The sequence below is a fragment of the Xenopus laevis genome, chromosome 7L, assembly GCF_017654675.1.
Source record: "Xenopus laevis strain J_2021 chromosome 7L, Xenopus_laevis_v10.1, whole genome shotgun sequence".
In the NCBI taxonomy this organism is placed as follows: Eukaryota; Metazoa; Chordata; class Amphibia; order Anura; family Pipidae; genus Xenopus; species Xenopus laevis.
This window is the reverse complement of record NC_054383.1, coordinates 66163555-66185466: the sequence shown is the minus strand read 5'-3', so window position 1 is coordinate 66185466 and position 21912 is coordinate 66163555. Positions and strand designations below refer to the sequence as shown.

The 21912-nt window shown below is 44.1% G+C and overlaps 1 long non-coding RNA gene across 1 annotated transcript; it reads right to left on the bottom strand.

Moving 5' to 3' along the window:
* Window positions 1–534: 534 nt before the first annotated feature.
* Window positions 535–3523, bottom strand: LOC121395523. Its single transcript, XR_005962508.1, has 2 exons — window positions 3396–3523; window positions 535–1477 (listed from the first exon to the last, which is right to left on the bottom strand). It is a non-coding gene; the product is annotated as an uncharacterized LOC121395523 (long non-coding RNA).
* Between the last annotated feature and the right edge of the window lie 18389 nt (window positions 3524–21912).

Below are 21912 nucleotides of genomic sequence, written 5' to 3'. Positions count from 1 at the left end.
CCTAAGGCAGTGATCCCCAACCAGTAGCTCGGGAGCAACCTGTTGCTCCCCCAACCCCTCGGATGTTGCTCCCAGTGGCCTCAAAGCAGGTGCTTATTTTTGAATTACAGGCTTGGATAAAACTTTTGGTTGCATTAAAACCAGTTGTACTGCCAAACAGAACATCCTGTAGAATGCCAGTCCACATAGGGGCTACCAAATGGCCAATCATCCTCAGGAACTATTTTCATGCTTATTTTGCTCCCCAAACCTTCTTACATTTGAATGTTGCTCACGGGTGAAAAAGGTTGGGGATCCCTGGCCTAAGGTAAAGAGGCCAACATCACTTCCCCTGGCTTATGCCACAGCTATAACTCTCCCCTATGAAAACAAACTGCCTGCCAGTTTACACACTTCAGTCAAGCGTTCTTTAGCAATTCACAGCTAAAGATATGAATACCCCATGTGCTGATGTATGTTATTTTAAACACAGATGAGCCACACAGTGGACCAAAGGACTCAATTACAGCATTTTAGGGGAGGACATTTTAAGAAAAAATGGACAGGAGGAACTAATTTGCTGCTAGTTCTGGTACTGTAAAGGTACCTGCATAGTTAACACTGATTCACCAATGATCTGAATGATAACATACAGGATACATTTATCAAGGTCAAGGTATTTTTTGACAATTTCTTGCATTGTCACAAATACTAAAGTTTAAATGGCAAAACAATTTAATCTTGATTAATCTGCTCCATAGTACAGGTATTTTTTAGACCTTGCATATAGCTGCTAAAATTCCATACATCAGATTTCTTATCCCATATCAAAGCACCAGCATCTTATGCAGAGTCACAATAATAATTTTCCATTAACCAAAAGCAGCAGTTATTGGGGCATAAACCAACCAGACTGATTTGTATTATCAAAATGTTACATCTATATGACTGCATATGACTCTATCCTGAGTGTGATTTGAAAACACTGAAGCAACAGCCTGGCATATCACAGAATCCCAGTCCTTGATACTTTACAGAAAATGACCACTGTTACTTCCCCAAAATGTATGTGGGTTCATATATGCTGCTAGAGGAACATGTTGAAAATGGCACTTATACTGAAAATCAGCTTGAAAGAGAGTGGGCTAAAGAGAGGACAGGTTGCCGATGTCCATGCCCTGTAACTGTACATTCCTTCATTGGTGCTGTTGCCATACTGTGTATCCGTCCCTGAGTGATCATTATTCCTCCAAGTGTTTCCTGTTAACCTGGCAGCAGCCCTAGCTGCTGCTCCAGCTGCAGCTGCTTGTGATGCAACCCTAAGAGACCCATAACGGGATGGAGCCTTGAAACGCATGCGAGATGTCCCCCGTGAAGATCCTCTTGCCCCTCCCCTTGCTCCTCCTCGACCCCCCTTAGCAGTTACATTTTGACTAAGGAGAGCTATTAGAAGCAGAAGAGACCAGCATAATGCAGCAGTACCTCTCATCTTTAGTACCTAGGGAAAGAAAAGAAGATAAAGCTTACCTGAGCACTACACTACACAGAACCCCCAGAACAAAGTCGTTTTAATTTGACTCCCAATATTTACTTTGGACTCCAGAAGCTCTGACACTTAAATGAGAAGGAAAGGCATATTAAATTTGATGTGCCAAAAGTTAGGCACAAAAGTTATATTTACGTGCTGGTGCTCCTATCTGGAGAAAACTGCACCAGTCCATGGGTTCTTTCAGAGAGCACCACGGAGAGATCGGCTTCCTTCTTTCTTCAAATTTTTCAGGGCAGATGCATGCGCAGTAGAACTAAATAGCCGATTTCTTCATTAAAGTTCGGCTTTTCTCGCTGCTGTGCATGCGCACCAGTGCGAAGAAAGAAGCCAGAAGCTGATCAGTTCATTGTGCTTGCTGGAAGAACCCCAGGCTGGTGCTGTTTTCTGCTGATAAGAGCCCAGGGTGTGAGGTAAGTATATACAAACATAGAGCCTTTCCTTCTCATTTAAAATGTTATTTTCCTGAGGTCATACATGTATATAATGAATATATATACTAGGGAAGCACTGAATCCCAAATAGTTGCTAAGTATAGCCACTGAGAGAAAGCCGCTACACAGTAAGTGGGTGACACTTTATAAAGAGCCAGTAGAGCTCGAAACATGTTGTGTAATAAAGCACTTTAAGCAGCTAGTACTGTGTGGTGGCTTTCTCTCAGTGGCTATACTTAGCAACTAATTGGGATTCAGTGTGACTATTTGGAATTGAGACACCTGGAGTGGGTGTAGACTGAGATCAAAAGCTGATTAAAGCTTGTCCCACACACCTTAAGTCACCTCTACAGATGCACTAAATCCAGTATTTAGGAATTTAGCCAAATCCCTTTGGGAATCCCTCTGGAAAGATTTATCTGAATACCGAACCAAATCCAATCCCTAATTTGCAAATGCAAATTAGGACAAGGAAGTGTCAGAACCAGATAAAAAAAGTCATGTGATTTTAAGGATTCAGATTCTTTTTGGTCAGGCACTTGGATTTAGCCAAATCCCAAACCGAATCCGAGATTTGGTGTATCCCTCATATATACAGTAAATCTCTCTTTTGCAGTAAATTGCTTTGGAGAGAGTCTGAAAAAAGAGGTTGCTGTTAAAAAATTGACAAAATGTTTGTGACACATCTTTCCTGGATCATCCCTAATAGAGGAACTTTCTATCCCAGTCCTATACTAGTACTACTACTGATCCACCCCAGAACATTCTTGATCTAATTTAGCTTATTTTTCAATCACATATTTTTAAAAATACGAGGCTAGTTGCATTTACATTACACCCATTTTATTTTAATTTTCTGTTATTCACAGCTACTCTCTTGTTAGAAAGCTTAAAAAACAGTACTCCAAGAACTAAAAAGTTCTCACAGATCTGTGGTATCCTCTGATTAAATAATTTTATTTCAATTATCTAAAAAAAAAACCTAAATATATTGAAATCCCTGTCTTGGGAAAATAGGTCATTTTTCCAGCCAGCTGTGTTAGGTGAAATCAGCCATAAAAGTAATAAATAATATAACGGTATTTATTGAATGTTAAAAAAAACCTGATAAAACCCAAATTGTATAAATCTGCTTATGTTTAGTAAACATTTAGTTTTTCTGCACGTTAGCAGGAAAGTATTACAGATACTGTTCTAATGAATACATTTAGGTGCATTTATATACCAATGCAGTAACCTACAGCATAGCGTAGAGAGTTGGAATAAAACATTAAGTATTAATTAATGTATGATCAGTTTATAGTAGTTTTCAGAAAGAAAGCAATAAATGATGCACAAATACAAAAGGTACCTCCGTATGAATCTCACGGAAGCACCATGCTTTTTATTTTACAGATGTGAACCATATTATTTTGCAAGAAATGCCATTGCCTCACCTAGTGAAGAACTGGAGTAAAAATAGATGTCAGCTGCTGCTCCTCTCCTTGTGATTCACCTTACATTCAGTTCCAATGTTCCCCCCTGTCAAAGGTCTGTGGTCCCCCAACAGGAAGTTCTGGTACGGCTTGAGTTTGCAGACTCCCCCCTAATGACAATAAATAAGAATAAATTAATTACTGGATGAACGTTTTGGAAGAAGCATTCCGATTGTTAACTATATATCCAGCCATTGCACAGTAACCACTCCTTTAACTGCATCATTTCTGCAACTAGGTTAGCCTTCTCTGCAACATTCATATCACCATGGAAACTGCCAGCGAGCTCAGCTCAAGGAGAGTGAAATATTTTTTTTTTGCAATGTTACATTTGTTCAATATGTTTGCAGCTTAATATATGCAAGGTATGTATTCTAGAAATACCGTATATAAAATATCATATTGGTAAAATAAGGTTCTACTGGGTTTACCTGGACCCTTAGTTTGCTTCTTGGTGTTCTTGTAGTGCTCACTTCACACAGAGCATGTGGCAGTTGTCTTGCTGGCTTATTTTTGCATGGCATTTGGTTTAAAAAATAATTGGCAATTCCCCTTTGATTTTGAAAAATATACCCCATATCCAGCCTTTTTTATTCATAAAGCTGCATTACATTTTTGCTTTGCTGTTCACAAAATTTGTAATCAAAGGCAGTCTATACAACCGGTTGTGGTTAATAAAGGCTTATAAAACTGACTGGTCTACAGTCCTCTGTCTTGAAAACAATGCTGTTTTAAAAGGATTTCTAGCAATAGCACCCAATGTATTACATGTTTTGGCGCCCAGTATCCCACAACAATAAAACATTGACCTCCTCTCACCTCCCCATTCCCCTGCAACCCACGATAAGAGAAAAGCACCCCCTGGTAGTTACAACACTGCTGGTGGTGCTCCTAGCATCAACCCTAGCAGCAGTGGGTGCATATCCTAGAGCAGTGATCCCCAACCAGTAGCTTGTGAGCAACATGTTGCTCCCCAATCCCTTGGATGTTGCTCCCAGTGGCCTCAAAGCAGGTGCTTATTTTTAAATTCCTGTCTTGGAGGCAAGTTTAGGTTGTATAAAAACCCAGATGTACTGCCAAACAGAGCCTCATGTAGGCTGCCAGTCCACACAGGGGCCATCAATAGCCAATCACAGTCCTTATTTTTCACCCCAGGAATTTGTTTCATGCTTGTGTTGCTCCCCAACTCTTTTTATATCTAAATGTTGCTCACAGATGAGAAAGGTTGGGGACCCCTGTCCTAGAGTCTACTATACAAATAAATATCGTTGGTCCTGTATAAAATGCACAATAAAAACCTCTATATTAAATGAAAAGCAACCAGTATAATGTTTTGAAACAAGTAACATCTGGAAAGGTAAGGTTATGTTCAAATTGCAGTGTAGTCACAGAAACTATATATGCTTTTACAGTATAACTAAATTCCCCATCTGATCAACAACAGCTGAATCTAACATTACAATCTCTGTGAAGGGGAGTAGTTCTGACCTTGTATTCTCTTGAGGTGGAATTATACATAGTTACATACGGTAGTTAAGTTGTATCCATCAAGTTCAACCCCTCCAAAAGAACCCAAGTGGTCATATATATACATACTTATACAGGCCTTGACTGAGAATTAAAATAGGCCCTGGCATTTCAGGTACACAGAGACCCAATCAGTCCACATAGAGGCCCAAACAGCCCCCACCAGCCCACTAAATATAGACTTTCTATAGGACCTTATAGCAGCCCCTCTGGCATTTGCCAGAACCCACAGATTGCCAGTCCGGGCCTGTACTTATACACAGTGGCGTAACTACCAGGGGTGTAGAGGGTGTGTTCGCACCCAGGCCCACACCCCCATGGGGCCCACTGGTTATCGCAGGAGGCTGGGCAGGGGGAGCTTTTACAGCTCGAACGATTAATAGGGGAGAGGGCCCAACAGGAGGGCCCAGGTGCCCGTGCTGTACCAGGGCCCGCCGGTGAGTAGTTACGACACTGCTTATACAGAACTATCTATACACTCACATATATAACTATATATAAGTATATATATATATATATATATATATATATATATATATATATATATATATATATATATATATATATATATATATATATATATATATATATATATATATATCAAGGGAACGTAGTTGGCCAGCTTAAATATATTGCAATATCGGGACAAACAATCCCTGTTTTGTTTAAAGGGTAAGGCATTTTTTAGTAGCAGTATGCACAACATGTCGCTGTCTTAAATATATTGATAATGGGTTGAGTGCAGAGGACTCTTGTATTTGACTATATGTATTTTGTGGTCACAGCCTCATTGCACAACTTTCCCTTGTTTGTTATAGTTTATACAGGAGCAGTGACCAGCTCCATGTTGTAGCTCCCACCCTTCCCAGCTATAGTAAGGTGATCCCACTGGTGCCTAATAAAATGGCAGCCAAAGAGTACTGTTAAAGAGTAATCATGTCCCCTTACAAGCAGCTTTTCGCCAGAGAAAAATAACCCCCAAATGTGACAGTCTACACATAGATTATATCTTCCATCCCTTTTACTAGTTTAGTTTCATGCCTCTGCACTTTGGAGCCATATACTGCACTGCATACTCATGTGAGGCCTTACCAGGGACCTATTAAAATGCAAAATAATGGTATGCAAGACAGTTCTTTAATTGCTTTAGTGGCCCCTGAATAACATGGCCTAGAGTTACGCAGCTTTTTATACACAAAAATACCCAAGATCCTTTTAAATTTTGGAGACTGCCAACACACTAGCATTTAGTGTATAACTTACATTTATGTTATTTATACCAAAGTGCATAACCTTGCACTTAGCAACATGGAACCTCATTTGCCAGATTAGCTAAATATATCTGCAAGGTGGCAGCATCCTGCATGGAACTTATAGTTCTGTAAAATTTAGTATCATCAGCAAAAATATAAACTGCTTTCAATGGTCTTAAACTTGATGGTACTTGTCCACAATGAAAAATGCAAGCTGTAGACTTCTTAAACATCTTATGATTTCTCACTGATAATCTTGATTTCTCAAAGATAATCACTACGCAGGTATGCATTCTAAATGAACTCTAGATTAACCCACCCACCCTATCAAAATAGAGCCAGAGCACTGTTTTATGCAAAAAATAAATTAAAAAAAAACCCGAAAAACATTGCACTGGATGGGAACCACCCTCCCCGCCATACAAACTTGGATTCAACAGACAAACAAAGCCATCCCTATGATAAAATTTACTGCAGAAGCCAGAATAACATTAACAAAGTTCCATAAAATATGTGACCCCTGGTGTGAACTGGAACCTTCTCTCCCACAATTGCCCTAGTTGTATCTACTGTAATGATATTTTAGTGCCATAGTATTATTAATGTATATGTCTATGCACACTGATAACCCCATGCAACTGTTATTACTGACCTGGTAACCTAACAGATTGTACAAAGCGTTATGTTTTTGTTTGTCTGGTTTAAAGCAAATAAAATGTACCTTTAAAATAAGCATGTTTTCATTTAACCACCACAACAATTCTATTTAGCACGTTACATAGTTAATTACATAGTTAAATTGGGTTGAAAAAAGACAAAGTCCATCAAGTTCAACCCCTCTGAATGAAAAGCCAGCATCCATACACAAACCCCTCCCTACTTTTAATTAAATTCTATATACCCATACCTATACTAACTATAGAGCTTAGTATCACAATAGCCTTTGATATTATGTCTTTCCAAAAAATCATCCAAGCCATTCTTAAAGGCATTAACTGAATCAGCCATGATGGGTCAGTTAATCAGTTATGACATGGGTCATAACTGTTGCTTTTGAATCTGACCTGCATGCCATGTCCCCTTCTAATCGCTTCAAAGCAGGAAGTTGGGTTCTGGCTACTATGTTAGATGTCCATTCACTCCAGCCTTTGTAGATTACATTTTTGGCTAACTAACTATATTAGAAACATTTTGCATTTTACATATACTATCCATTTATCTAGTTTTTATTTTTGCACTGAACTGTAACTTTAAATCATGGGTGTCCAAACTTTTTGCAACGAGGGCCAGATTTGGTGAGGTTAAAATGTGTGGGGGCCGACCATTCAGCCTGACATCCATTCTGAGGTAGCTAGCTTGCGATCAGGGCCATTCGTTCCTGGAGATGGACACGTACACGGTGTTTAGGAAGTGGAGAAGCGGAGTCTGTTTGGATTTATTCTCTGAGCCTCATTTAAACAAGAAATCGCCTGAAATGATCGTCTACATTGTTGCCTGTGCTGAAGGTGTTAGCAATAGACATGTAATGGCACATAGTGACGCACCACTCTCGCATACTTCTTTAGTTTACTGTACTGGTACGTTAGTACGTCTATTGCACCTTCAGCCGTAAAGAAGTATGCGAGAGCAGCGTGTCATGTGCCAGTACGTGTCTATTGCTAACACCTTCAGCACACAGGCAGCAGTATAGATCAAGTGGCAGATCATTTCACTAATGTGTCCAAATATTACTGCTACGCGATTCCTGATTGCACTGTGCTGGCGGGCTGCATTATTATTAATTTCATTATGGAGTCTGAGGGCCGGTGTAAATTTGAAAACAGGCCGCAATTGGCACGCGGGCCTGACTTTGGACATGCCTGCTTTAACTGAAATGTTCCTTTAAAAGCCTCTGCAACTAGTGATGGGCGAATCTGTCGCGTTTCGCTTCGCCGAATAATTCGCGAATTTCCAGCGAAATTCGCGAAACGGCGAAAAATTCGTGAAACGAGACGCGCGGCCCGATTTTGTCGCGCGTCGAAATATTTTGTCGCGGACGCAAGTAAGTGTTTTAACGCGCGACGTTATTTTTGACGCGCAGTGCAATTTCATGAAGCCCATCTTCTATGGGTGTTTTGTTTGTATAACCTTTTTTCACCTTTGGCCCTACAAATAAAAATTTTCCCCTTAGTTTCAAGCTTTGTAGTCTGTGATGATAAATGAACATGGTATCTTTTGCTTTGTGTCTGAATGTGCTGAATTGGATTGGACTCAATGGGAAGACCAATACACATGCGTGTTTCACTTAGTATACTGCTACACACATGCCCTGCATTGTTAGAGGACTCCTATCTTGAAAAAATGGCTCCCATTTTGCAAGTTTCTTAAACTTTTAACGTTTGTGGATTTTTTCACATTACCTCTGGTCAACTGGTAATGGTATCTACTACTACTCTATATCACTGTTTAACCAAAAAGTACCATCTGTACTTCATATATCTAATAGTAGATTGCTAACACAAGTACAACTAACAAATCTGAACAGATAGTATCTGGATGCTTTGTATCGCAGATAAAAATGAATAAACCATATGTTTATGTGAATGAACCTTATATTTACATCATGTAATTGTAATGATTCTGAAATACTATGTAATGTAATTTTAATGACTCCGATTAAGAATAGTCATCGTTGTGTTATTAGAATCTAAACAATTTCAAGTACCATGTGAGTATTAGTTTAGTCAAATGAAAAATGAACTCAAAATATAGAGATATAAAAAAACTTTTAATTTACAACATAGCACAACGGTGCTGCAATATAAAATAAATAAATTAAAGTGGAGGAGGAGGAGGAGGAGGAACTACCCTCTGCCCGGACTCAACCATGTCCCTGACCTCTCCCAGCTCCTGCCGCATGGCATTAACCTGGTGGACCAGGTTGACCAGGGTGACCAGGAGCTCAGTCTGGTCATAGTAGGCATGTTCTGTTTGTGTGCCTACACTGAGCCCCTGGTCCGGTGGTGGTGCCGCCTGGTGAGGTGGTGGTGCCACCTGGTGAGGTGGTGGTGCCGCCTGGTGAGGTGGTGGTGCCGCCTGGTGAGGTGGTGGTGCCGCCTGGTGAGGTGGTGGTGCCGCCTGGACAGGTGGCAGTGCTGCCTGGTCCGGTGGTGGAGGCGGTGCTGCCTCATCAGGTGGAGGCGGTGCTGCCTGGTCAGGTGGTGGTGGTGGTACTTCCCTATCATCATCGGGATCATCTTGGATCCATTCAGCTGGCAATGAATAAATTTCAGTTTGAGTAACACAGCAATTGCATTTGTACAGTATAAATTATACAGGATAAGGTGTCATGTTGTAACTACAGGAAAATTAACTTTATTGTAGTTAAGAAGGGAAACCTATTTATTCCGTTTAAATAAATCTACCTTTATGTGAAGTAAAATTCTTATTAGCCTTGTCACAGGCCTAAACAAATACACATTTGCTCCAAAATACCAAAATAAATAGGAATCAAGTGCAGGGCAAGATTTACATAGTAGGCACCCCTAGGCCCACTGCCATTTGTCGCCCCTGTCCCCTCCCCTTTATTCGGGCAAATTTTTATCATCTGGACAGGAGCAATGGGGATTGCTGCATGGGAAACTATTGTATCTCCTGTGCATCCCCAGTGTTTCTGAACCAATATGGGTGTGGTTGGGCAGCATGCCGCCACCCTAAAATCTTCCAGCCCTAGGCCCGGGCCTTGGTGGCCTTTCCACAGATCCGAGCCTGATCAAGTGGCTTTATTGTAGTTAAGAAGGGAAACCTATTTATTACGTTTAAATAAATCTACCTTTATGTGAAGTAAAATTCTTATTAGCCTTGTCACAGGCCTAAACAAATACACATTTGCTCCAAAATACCAAAATAAATAGGAATCAAGTGGCTTCATTGTAGTTAAGAAGGGAAACCCATGTATTCCATTTAAATAAATCTATTATAATCTGTTTAAATAATCTCCATTTGACAGCTCATTTACTTGTTATCTAACTTGTCTGCAATTATGTCAGTCAGTCAAAGTCAACTGTTCCAATCCTAATTACAGCATTCACTTAAATACATTTTTGCTGTAAAATAGCAAATCATTATAAGATGTTTTCTTTTTAAATAACTCTACCTTCAACCTCCACGCGCAGCTCTTCCACAAATGCGCTGTGGCGTCTTTTGAGATCGCTCCAGATCCTCTGGAGCTCCCGCAAACTGAGTCGCAGGCGGTACTCCCTCCGCAGCCTGCGCCTCAGCCGTTCCATTATGCTCCTTCGGAGCGCCTGGATTCCTCTCACTCCAGGAGGGATATTGTCGTATCCCTCCTGGTGCAGGTACCTGACAAAGTACCTAAGCTGATCCCGATCCATTGTGCCAGGTCCTGCCATTTTCAAAATGCACTCCTACAACTGTAAGCACGGGCGGGGCTATTTATAGTGGCGACGCCCGTTTTTGACGCGCGCACGACGCGCGTCACATGACGTGCGCGCGCACGACGCGCGCATGCGCAAACACAGTTTTGCTATGACGCGCGTCGCATCTCGTCGCGCGGCGCCGAATCTCGTCGCGCGGCGCCGAATCTCGTCGCGACGGCGCCGAAATTGTTAAATTGACTACTGTAACACTCAAATACATTGATTTTTTTAAATAAATTATATTAAGTCACACTATATTTGGTAATTAGGCACTATTAGAAGTAACATTATTCCCCTAGCAATCATGTATTGATTTAAATAAGAGACTGGAATATGAATAGGAGAGGCCTAAATGGAGTAGCAATGACTAACAATACATTTGTAGCCTGACATAGTATTTGCTTTTTAGTTGGGGTCAACTCATTGAGCCACATTTAAAAGCTGCAAAGAGTCAGAACTTTATTTGCCAGAAGAAAAAAGCAAATAATTAAAACCAAATTAAAAGTTGCTTAGAATTTGCCATACTATTGCATACTAAAAGTTACCTTAAAGGTGAACCACCCCTTTAAGGGCTTTGCACTGGATCTATGAATACGTTGTGTAAAGTGTTTCGAAACAAAGGATGGCGTTTGTTCTCTTTGAAGGTTATGGACAGCAAACTGGGACAAGACTGCTTGTGAAGTTGAAAGTTGCAAAATAGCAGATGCAGCTGAAAGTGGGATTTAAGATGGACATCATCTTGGAATGAAATTCCTCTTTCCATTAAGCAAACTGTGTTGTCTCGTTTATTTAACTCAAGGACAAAAGCATTCATAGAGGACAAATTCCATCTAAATTATTGCTTACAGCATGAATTTAAGTAGAGTTTATGGCTATGTTTGCGTCACCCAGGGTTGCCAGGTTGGTTGGTTTCCAGTCAAATTTACTGGGCTGATGGTTGGGGCCTGTTTGGGCCTCTGTGTAATTTGAATGCCAGGGCCTATTTTGACTCCCAGACCAGACATGGCTTTGGGGCTACCATTAAAACATTTCCCTTACTTTTAAGCTTTGTACACAGTGAAAAATGTATATATGCCATGTTTTGCTTTGAAATCAATGGGAAGAGCAATTCGGAATTTCGCACCTATGTTTCACTCAGTTACTGCTACACACACATGCCCTCCCTGTAAACATTTTTAGAGCACTCCTATCATTTCAAATGAAAGAATAATGACTGAGGCACAGGACTTTTGGCCGCAGTCGTTTCAGGGGTAATAATAGTGTGAATACATTTGACAACCAAGCAGCAAGCATTGTTGTAATCAATTGTACTAGAGCCAGAAGAATTAAATGAGGCAGGCCTCAACCCGAACAAATTAGCCCACTAAGCAGCAAAAATAGAAGCAACATAATTAGAAGCCATGTTAGGCCTCAACCTCCAGAAGAAATTAGCCAACAATGTGGCAGTATTCAAAGGAACATTTTTAGAAGCCATGTTAGGCCTCAACCCAAAGAAATTAGCCAACAATGTGGCAGTGTTCGAAGAAACATTTTTAGAAGCCATGTTAGGCCTCAACCACCAGAAGAAATTAGCCAACTTAGCGGCAAAATTATAAGCAACCTATTTAGAAGCCATGTTAGGCCTCAACCCAAAGAAATTAGCCAACAATGTGGCAGTATTCAAAGGAACATTTTTAGAAGCCATGTTAGGCCTCAACCCAAAGAAATTAGCCAACAATGTGGCAGTGTTCGAAGAAACATTTTTAGAAGCCATGTTAGGCCTCAACCACCAGAAGAAATTAGCCAACTTAGCGGCAAAATTATAACCAACCTATTTAGAAGCCATGTTAGGCCTCAACCCAAAGAAATTAGCCAACAATGTGGCAGTGTTCGAAGAAACATTTTTAGAAGCCATGTTAGGCCTCAACCACCAGAAGAAATTAGCCAACTTAGCGGCAAAATTATAAGCAACCTATTTAGAAGCCATGTTAGGCCTCAACCCAAAGAAATTAGCCAACAATGTGGCAGTATTCAAAGGAACATTTTTAGAAGCCATGTTAGGCCTCAACCCAAAGAAATTAGCCAACAACGTGGCAGTGTTCAAAGAAACATTTTTAGAAGCCATGTTAGGCCTCAACCACCAGAAGAAATTAGCCAACTTAGCGGCAAAATTATATGCAACTTATTTAGAAGCCATGTTAGGCCTCAACCCAAAGAAATTAGCCAACAATGTGGCAGTATTCGAAGGAACATTTTTAGAAGCCATGTTAGGCCTCAACCCAAAGAAATTAGCCAACAACGTGGCAGTGTTCGAAGAAACATTTTTAGAAGCCATGTTAGGCCTCAACCACCAGAAGAAATTAGCCAACTTAGCGGCAAAATTATAAGCAACCTATTTAGAAGCCACGTTAGGCCTCAACTCAAAGAAATTAGCCAACAATGTGGCAGTATTCGAAGGAACATTTTTAGAAGCCATGTTAGGCCTCAACCCAAAGAAATTAGCCAACAACGTGGCAGTGTTCGAAGAAACATTTTTAGAAGCCATGTTAGGCCTCAACCACCAGAAGAAATTAGCCAACTTAGCGGCAAAATTATAAGCAACCTATTTAGAAGCCATGTTAGGCCTCAACTACAAAAAAAGATTGCCGACAATGCAGCAGTAGTGTCAGCAACAGCAGTAGGAGCCTTGATAGACACCCACCAGACTTTTGCCAAATAACGAGGCATTAGTAGCAACAGCAGCGGCAGCAACAGTCATGTTGTAACTTTTAATCAACTCTATATTAGAGCCAGAAGAATTAAATGAGGCAGGCCTCAAACAGAAGACTTTTGCCAAATAACGAGGCATTAGTAGCAACAGCAGCGGCAGCAACAGTCATGTTGTAACTTTTAATCAACTCTATATTAGAGCCAGAAGAATTAAATGAGGCAGGCCCCAAACAGAAGACTTTTGCCAAATAACGAGGCATTAGTAGCAACAGCAGCGGCAGCAACAGTCATGTTGTAACTTTTAATCAACTCTATATTAGAGCCAGAAGAATTAAATGAGGCAGGCCCCAAACAGAAGACTTTTGCCAAATAACGAGGCATTAGTAGCAACAGCAGCGGCAGCAACAGTCATGTTGTAACTTTTAATCAACTCTATATTAGAGCCAGAAGAATTAAATGAGGCAGGCCCCAAACAGAAGACTTTTGCCAAATAACGAGGCATTAGTAGCAACAGCAGCGGCAGCAACAGTCATGTTGTAACTTTTAATCAACTCTATATTAGAGCCAGAAGAATTAAATGAGGCAGGCCTCAAACAGAAGACTTTTGCCAAATAACGAGGCATTAGTAGCAACAGCAGCGGCAGCAACAGTCATGTTGTAACTTTAAATCAACTCTATATCAGAGCCAGAAAAATTAAATGAGGCAGGCCCCAAACAGAAGACTTTTGCCAAATAACGTGGCATTAGTAGCAACAGCAGCGGCAGCACAGTCATGTTGTAACTTTTAATCAACTCTATATTAGAGCCAGAAGAATTAAATGAGGCAGGCCCCAAACAGAAGACTTTTGCCAAATAACGAGGCATTAGTAGCAACAGCAGCGGCAGCAACAGTCATGTTGTAACTTTTAATCAACTCTATATTAGAGCCAGAAGAATTAAATGAGGCAGGCCTCAAACAGAAGACTTTTGCCAAATAACGAGGCATTAGTAGCAACAGCAGCGGCAGCAACAGTCATGTTGTAACTTTTAATCAACTCTATATTAGAGCCAGAAGAATTAAATGAGGCAGGCCCCAAACAGAAGACTTTTGCCAAATAACGAGGCATTAGTAGCAACAGCAGCGGCAGCAACAGTCATGTTGTAACTTTTAATCAACTCTATATTAGAGCCAGAAGAATTAAATGAGGCAGGCCCCAAACAGAAGACTTTTGCCAAATAACGAGGCATTAGTAGCAACAGCAGCGGCAGCAACAGTCATGTTGTAACTTTTAATCAACTCTATATTAGAGCCAGAATAATTAAATGAGGCAGGCCTCAAACAGAAGACTTTTGCCAAATAACGAGGCATTAGTAGCAATAGCAGCGGCAGCAACAGTCATGTTGTAACTTTTAATCAACTCTATATTAGAGCCAGAAGAATTAAATGAGGCAGGCCTCAAAGACATTAGCCGCAAAATTGTAAGAAAAATATTTAGAAGCCATGTTAGGCCTCAACCAGAAGAAATTAGCCAACTTAGCGGCAAAATTATAAGCAACATATTTAGAAGCCATGTTAGGCCTCAACCAGAAGAAATTAGCCAACTTAGCGGCAAAATTATAAGCAACATATTTAGAAGCCATGTTAGGCCTCAACCACCAGAAGAAATTAGCCAACTTAGCGGCAAAATTATAAGCAACATATTTAGAAGCCATGTTAGGCCTCAACCAGAAGAAATTAGCCAACAATGTGGCAGTATTCGAAGAAACATATTTAGAGGCCATGTTAGGCCTCAACTACTAAAAAAATTTGCCGACAATGCAGCACAGTAGTATCTACGATAGCAGTAGGAGCTTTGATAGGCCCCCACCATAAAAAAATTTGCCGACAATGCAGCACAGCAGCAGTACTACTAGGGCTAGTAGCAGGCTACAGCAGCAGCAGCAGCAGCAGCAAGGGCAGCAGGTGCAGACAGATGGGGAATGGGCAATACTACTGAGGAGGAGAGTATGGGCAGCAATGGAGAGAGGAGGCTAAATCTGAGGAGGAGAAGGAGGAGAGGAGGCTAGTCTCTGCTGTCTGCAATGGGCACTTGGATATCCCCGCTTATCCATGCCTCATTCATTTTAATGAATGTCAGCTTATCCACGCTGCCAGTGGATAGCCGTGTCCGCTTCTCAGTGACCACCCCACCTGCGGCACTGAAGACACGCTCTGACAGGACACTGGCAGGGGGGCAAGCCAGCACCTCCAGAGCGTACTGTGCCAGTTCTGGCCACTGGTCGAGCCTCGAGACCCAATAATGCATGGGGTCATCATCAGGGCGAATGGCATCCTGCACGCTGACTGACCCCATGTAGTCAGCCACCATATGCTCCACCCGCTGCTGGTGGTGGCTTTGGGTGCTGACTGGGCCTGCTGCTGGCCGTTGAGGCTCGAAAAAGCTCTTCCACACACCCATGAGATCTCCGCCCTTGCTGCTGCTGCTGATGCTGCTGCTAGGCCCCCGTCTCTGCTGGGTGTGTGGAGTAGTGGAGGCCTGAGAAGTGTCAGACTGGGGGAAGGCCTCCACTAATTTTGAGCACAGAGCCTTCCTCAATTGACCCATCCTCCTCTCTCTCTGGCTGGGTACAAGGAACTCCCCCACCTTTCCCTTGTACCGTGGGTCAAGCAAAGTAGCCACCCAATAATCCTCCCGGTCTTTGATAGAACAGACCCGGGGATCACTTCGGAGGCAAGTCTGCATATGGGCAGCCATGTAAAAGAGGTGCCCCCGACCAACCTCTTCTTGACTGCCCTCCAGATGCAGCAGGTCATCTGGCTCGACCTGCCCCTGCTCTGTACCCTCCCAGCCGCGGACAATAGCTGGGGTGGTTGGGTGGCATGTGCCCTGCTCCCCATGCTGCGCAGGCACCCAGTCCTCCTCTCCCTCATCCTCCTCATCGGGCACCATTTCCTCCTCAGCCCCCTCTGCCTGCCTACGGGGCCTACTCTCCTCCTCCTCCTCCTCAGGCACGTCACCCTCCTCTAGCAGCCCATCCAACGTGCGCTTGAGGAGGAACACCAGGGGTATGACATCACTAAGACACGCATTGTCCCTGCTAACAAAGCGTGTCGCCTGCTCAAAGGGGGCAAGTACTTGGCAGAGCTGCCTCATTTGCTGCCACTGCTCTGCACTAAAGTACCCCAAATCCGCCCCCTGAGTACCCCTGGCACTGTGCTCCAGCAGGTAATTGCTGACCGCCCAGCGCTGCTCTACGAGGCGCTCCACCATGTGCAGGGTGGAATTCCAGCGCGTCGGCAGGTCACAGATGAGCCGGTGGGGTGGCAGACTATGCTGCCGCTGCATCCGTGCCAAAGACGCGCTGGCGGTGGGGGACCTGCGAAAATGGGCACATACCCTACGTACCTTCTCCAGCATGTCACCCAACCCTTGGTAGCTCTTGAGGAAGCGCTGCACCACAAGGTTGAGGACATGTGCAAAGCAAGGCACGTGGGTCAGGTGCCTTAGGTGGATGGCGGCCAGCAGGTTGCGACCGTTGTCGCAAACAATGTAACCTGCTTGGAGCTGGCGGGGAGTGAACCACCGCTGCACCTGAGTCTGGAAGGCAGCCATGAGCTCAGGTGCAGTATGACTCCTCTCGCCCAGGGAGAGGAGTTGCAGCACAGCCTGACATCGCCTGTGCTGCACTGAAGCGTAGCTGCGGGGACGCTTCAGGGGTGGCTCATCCATAGTGGAGGAGGAGGAAGTGGACATGTGGGGCTTGCCCTGTACCCCACGGGGAGGCACCTGTAGCCTGAGGGGAGCGCCCCGGCTTGCACCCTCCCCAGCACTCATGAGGGTGACCCAGTGCGCTGTGTAGGTTATGTACCTCCCCTGCCCATGCCTGCTGGTCCACGTGTCAGTGGTGCAGTGCACCCTGCCGCCAACAGCATGATCCAGCGACAGGGACACATTATCCACCACCTGCTGGTGGAGGGCAGGGACGGCCTTCCTGGCAAAATAATGGCGGCTGGGGATCCGCCAGTTAGGGGCAGCGCAAGCCATCAGCTGTCGGAAGGGGGCTGCTTCGACTAGCTGATAGGGCAGCAGCTGCACTGCCAGAAGCTTTGCCAGGCAGCCATTAAGCCTCTGCACTTGGGGGTGGCTGGGGGAGAGAGGCGTCTTGCGGGTGAGGAACTGGGGGAGGGAAACCTGGCGGGACAGGGGCCGCATTGAGGAGGCTGCAGAAGAGGCTGAGCTACACAGTGGCTGCCTCCGACTGTGAGCCCCAGAATCCTCTTCCCTTGCTGCAGGGTCTGGGGAGCTAGCACCTCTTCCCTGAGGAATGGGAGGAGGTGGACAGGAAGCACCACTGCCACCCGGTGCCCTGCCACTTTGGTGCTGCTCCCACGTCATCCTGTGATGACGTTTCATATGGGAACTTAAAGCTGATGTTCCCATATGTGACCCTGCCTGCCCCCTTCGAACCTTCTGCCGGCAGAGCTGGCACACTGCTACTGCCTGGTCCTCTGCATGGCACGTGAAAAAAGCCCACACTGCTGAAGTGCGGGCCACTGCCTTGCCTGCTGTGGAGGGTTGGGGATGGTCCCCACCCGTACGCCCATAGGCTTTGGACCTAGGCGCAGTGCTGCCCTGTTGCCTGCCCCCCCTAGCAGTGGTCGGTGGAGCCGGCTCTTCATCCTCATCAACAACAAACAGTTCCCCCCCTGAACTGCTACTGTTATCCTCTGGAGCCGGCTCCCAGGGTCTGTCCCTGTCATCATCCTCCCCCAGACCAGACCCTGCCTCATACATGGCATCAATACCCACATCCAGCATGCTGGTGTCTGACCCCACACCAGCAACTTGCTGCCCTGCCATAAGGGGACCCTGCCCAATATCCCCTACTGATGTGGGCTGTGACATGACCTCCTCCTCTTCATCAGACATGAATGCCCCCCCCATTCCTGCCTGATCATCAAAAAGATCCTGGGTGTCTGGGCCCAAGTCCACCTCAGGATCAAATAAGAGGGATGGGGTGTCATCCCACACTGAGCTAGCAGGTGATGCCACCTCCTGCCGCTCACTGGTGCCCGCTGCAGACGAGGTAGCCTGGGTCAGCCAGTCTACCACTGCCTCTGCCTGCTGCGAGCGTATGGGTCGCGAAGCAGTGGCAAAAAAATCTGGCACAGTCCTACGTGTGCCAGTTGCCCCACTGCGACCCAAAGCCACCTGCTGCTGTGGCATTTGCTGCTGCTGCTGCTGTTGTTGCGGCTGCTGCTGTTGTTGTTGCAGCTGCTGCTGCTGTTGCAGCTGCTGCTGTTGTTGTTGCAGCTGCTGCTGTGATGGCAGCTGCTTTGATGGCAGCTTGTGCTGCGACTGATTTACAGTGCCCAGACTGGGCATGGCACATGGGCTGGGCTGTTGTGGGGTTGGATGCCCACGGCCAGCACCACGGCCTCTTCCTCGGCCACCCCTCCCTATCCCACCCTTCTTCCCACCACCACCACCACCAGCACCCCTCCCCCCTCTCCCACGGCCCGTCATATTGGGCAACTAAACTTAAAAAAAAAAATATATATATAAGGGGGGGGTTTGGATATTTCGGGGAAGGAAAGGAGAAAAAAAATAAAACCCTCAACTAAATCCCCTCAGCAGAAGTGTGCAGCGAAACGCAGAAATTCACCGCGAATTTAACCATGGCGAATTTATTCGCCCATCCCTATCTGCAACATAATCTCAAAAGAAAACATGTTATGATAACTAATCCCTACATGCTAACATAAGAAATTCAGTAGTATTAGATACTTTATTTGCAGATCCATTTAGCATATTTACAAACCTGCTACTTTTTTCTGACTTTGCAACCCCATTACGCCAGTCCTCCTCACTTATACAGGGCAGTTTACAGCATATGCCAATGATCACTTTCTGTGTAACCTTTAGCCCAGCTGAAACCTCTACACAAAGAGATTCCACACAGTGCTATCCCAGGTAATTTCTTTAGTGCACGGCTTTAATTCCGGCTTTACAGACAGAAACACTCCTCTGCCAGTCACATGTTTCATCCCATTAAGTCTCAGAAATACCAATTATATCATAATTTTCGGTACAATGAGGGGGTTATTTACTAAACTCCGAATGTACCTCATTATTTTCCATTGAGGTGTCATTCATCAGTTATGTAGGTTGTACTCCAAGGAAAAATCAGCCCAAATGGTAATAGTAATTACCATTTCTGCCTCACATTTCTGTCTTTTAGGTTTAGGGATGCAGCTGAATCATGAATCTTTCATAAAATATACAGCAGAATCACAAACTCTAATTTGTATATGGCAATTTCCTTGTTTGTGCGTCAAAAGGTTATGTTCAGATGAAATTGATTGCCGCTGAAAAAGGCAGAATCACAGATTTGGTGCATCCCTAGTTAGGTTTGATGCAGACAAGGGCATATTCTGCAACGAACAACAGTATAGAGCAATGTTCCCTCTAAGCCAGTGCTGTCCAACTTCTGTGGTACTGAGCAGGGCCGGAACTAGGGGTAGGCAGAGTAGGCACGTGCCTAGGGAGTAAAGCATGGGGGGCGCCCGGCATGTACCTTTAACTGCTGCCTACCCCCGTCTGGTCTTCAGTCCTGCTCTATGTGCGCATGCATGTGCTCCTATGTGACCAGAGCGTGGCATGCTTGTTACTTCTGTCTGAGCATGCATGCACCTAAGTGACATGAGGGCGGCATGCACTGTAACGCTGCTGTCAGTGCAGGGGGGGCGACGCTGCTGGCCGGGTGTTGACCACTCCCTGTTTTTAAACCACACCCACTTTAAGCCACACCCGTGTTACCACAAGAACCTTTATGACTATGTCCACAGTAATGGTGGTTGCATACCAAAAAACCAAATGTTGGTGCTCTCTGCAGGGAGATCACCAAGTTTATTAAGTCATATTAAGACATACCCTTAAATCCATATGCCTCCTCCCCTATGGATAACACAGCACCCCCAGCACATGATTAAACACCTAGGGGACCCCTAACAAGTGTTTGCAAATGCTAACAAACCAGCACCAGGTTCACTTTTCACAAGCAGAGTATGGCACACTCAGGCAGAGTAGGGTAGGCAAAGTATGGCACACACATGCAGAGTAGGGTAGGCAGAGTAGGGCACACAGGGAGCACAAGGCATACAGAGTATGGCACAGTCTATTAAATATAGATAGGCTGCAGCTCACCGTTTAATTGCTTGGTACCGGTTGTCCTGCGGGGTATCCTGTGTCAATCACCCAATAGAGTCAATCAGAAGAAAAAGTGCAGGACAAAGGGCAGACAGAGTATGGCACACACAGGGAGCATAGGGCAGGTAGAGTATGGCACACACAAGGAGCATAGGGCAGGCAGAGTATGGCACACACATAGGGCAGTCAGAGTTTGCCACACACAGGAAGCATAGGACAGGCAAAGTATGGCACACACAGGGAGCATAGGGCAGGCAAAGTATGGCACACACAGGGAGCATAGGGCAGGCGAAGTATGGCACACACATAGGGCAGGCAGAGTATGGCGCACACAGGGAGCATAGGGCAGGCAGAACACAGCAGGGAAACCTATCAGAACCACTATAAGATGAACAGTTCATATGTGGTACATGCAGTGACACAATGCTTGTTCCCCTACAGTAGTTTGTATGATGTGTGACTGTGTGAATAGGTGAACAATATTGGCACTTTCAGTCGGGGTCTGAGGTGTGAACAGTACAGAGCTTTAGGGATATGAGTTGTTACAGGTATGAACAATGCAGGAGTTTACTGTCTGAATCAGATGTGTAAACAATACAGGGGCCTGTTAATCTCAGTTCTGATACCTTTTAAATCTTACACAAGGTTAGCAGTCACAACAGGTAGGCTTTCATGTCGGGGGCCACACAAGAGGAGGGTTGTGGGTCGCAGTTGGACAGCACTGCCTTACACTATGGGAAAGACTTATAATCCATTGAGAATTGTCATCAGCTCCTGAACTCGTTTGTGTTTTCTTCAATCAAATGCTTTTAGTTTTTATGCCTGCCAGGTTTTGAAAACTGGTGAGGTTTTTATTTATGCCAAAACAAAACTTTAAGAAAAAAAAACCAGGCATTTGTTTCTTTTAAAACATGTTCAGAACAAACTAAAGCAATCCATTGCCGAAATCCCAAGCAAGATCAGATTAGAACTAACTTTACCGCTCCAAGCCTGCACATACGAAGCAGACCGTGTGATCCACCCCCTTCCTCTTTAGTTACGCAATGGAATATGAAGGATTAACTTCTATGTAAAGCTCTCAGCAAATTTTGGTGATGTTCACGGAGATCTTGGCATCATGAGTTTCCACTCAAATGTAAAAACTATTTTAATGTAAATCCAACCATTTACATTTTTCTAAGGATCTGTAACTCTTTGACCCGAGGAGGTGGCATATGTATAAATTTTACACCCTAAAAACAACAGCATTTCTGCTTATGATAACTCTCTCCCAAAAGTTTTATAAGAGGTGCACATATAGTACTTTTTCTTATTGATGTGTATATTATGTCATCTAAGTTGCTGCTGCACTTAGGGGCAATGGCAAATCCATTATGAGAAAGAGCATCGTTTTTGTAATAAT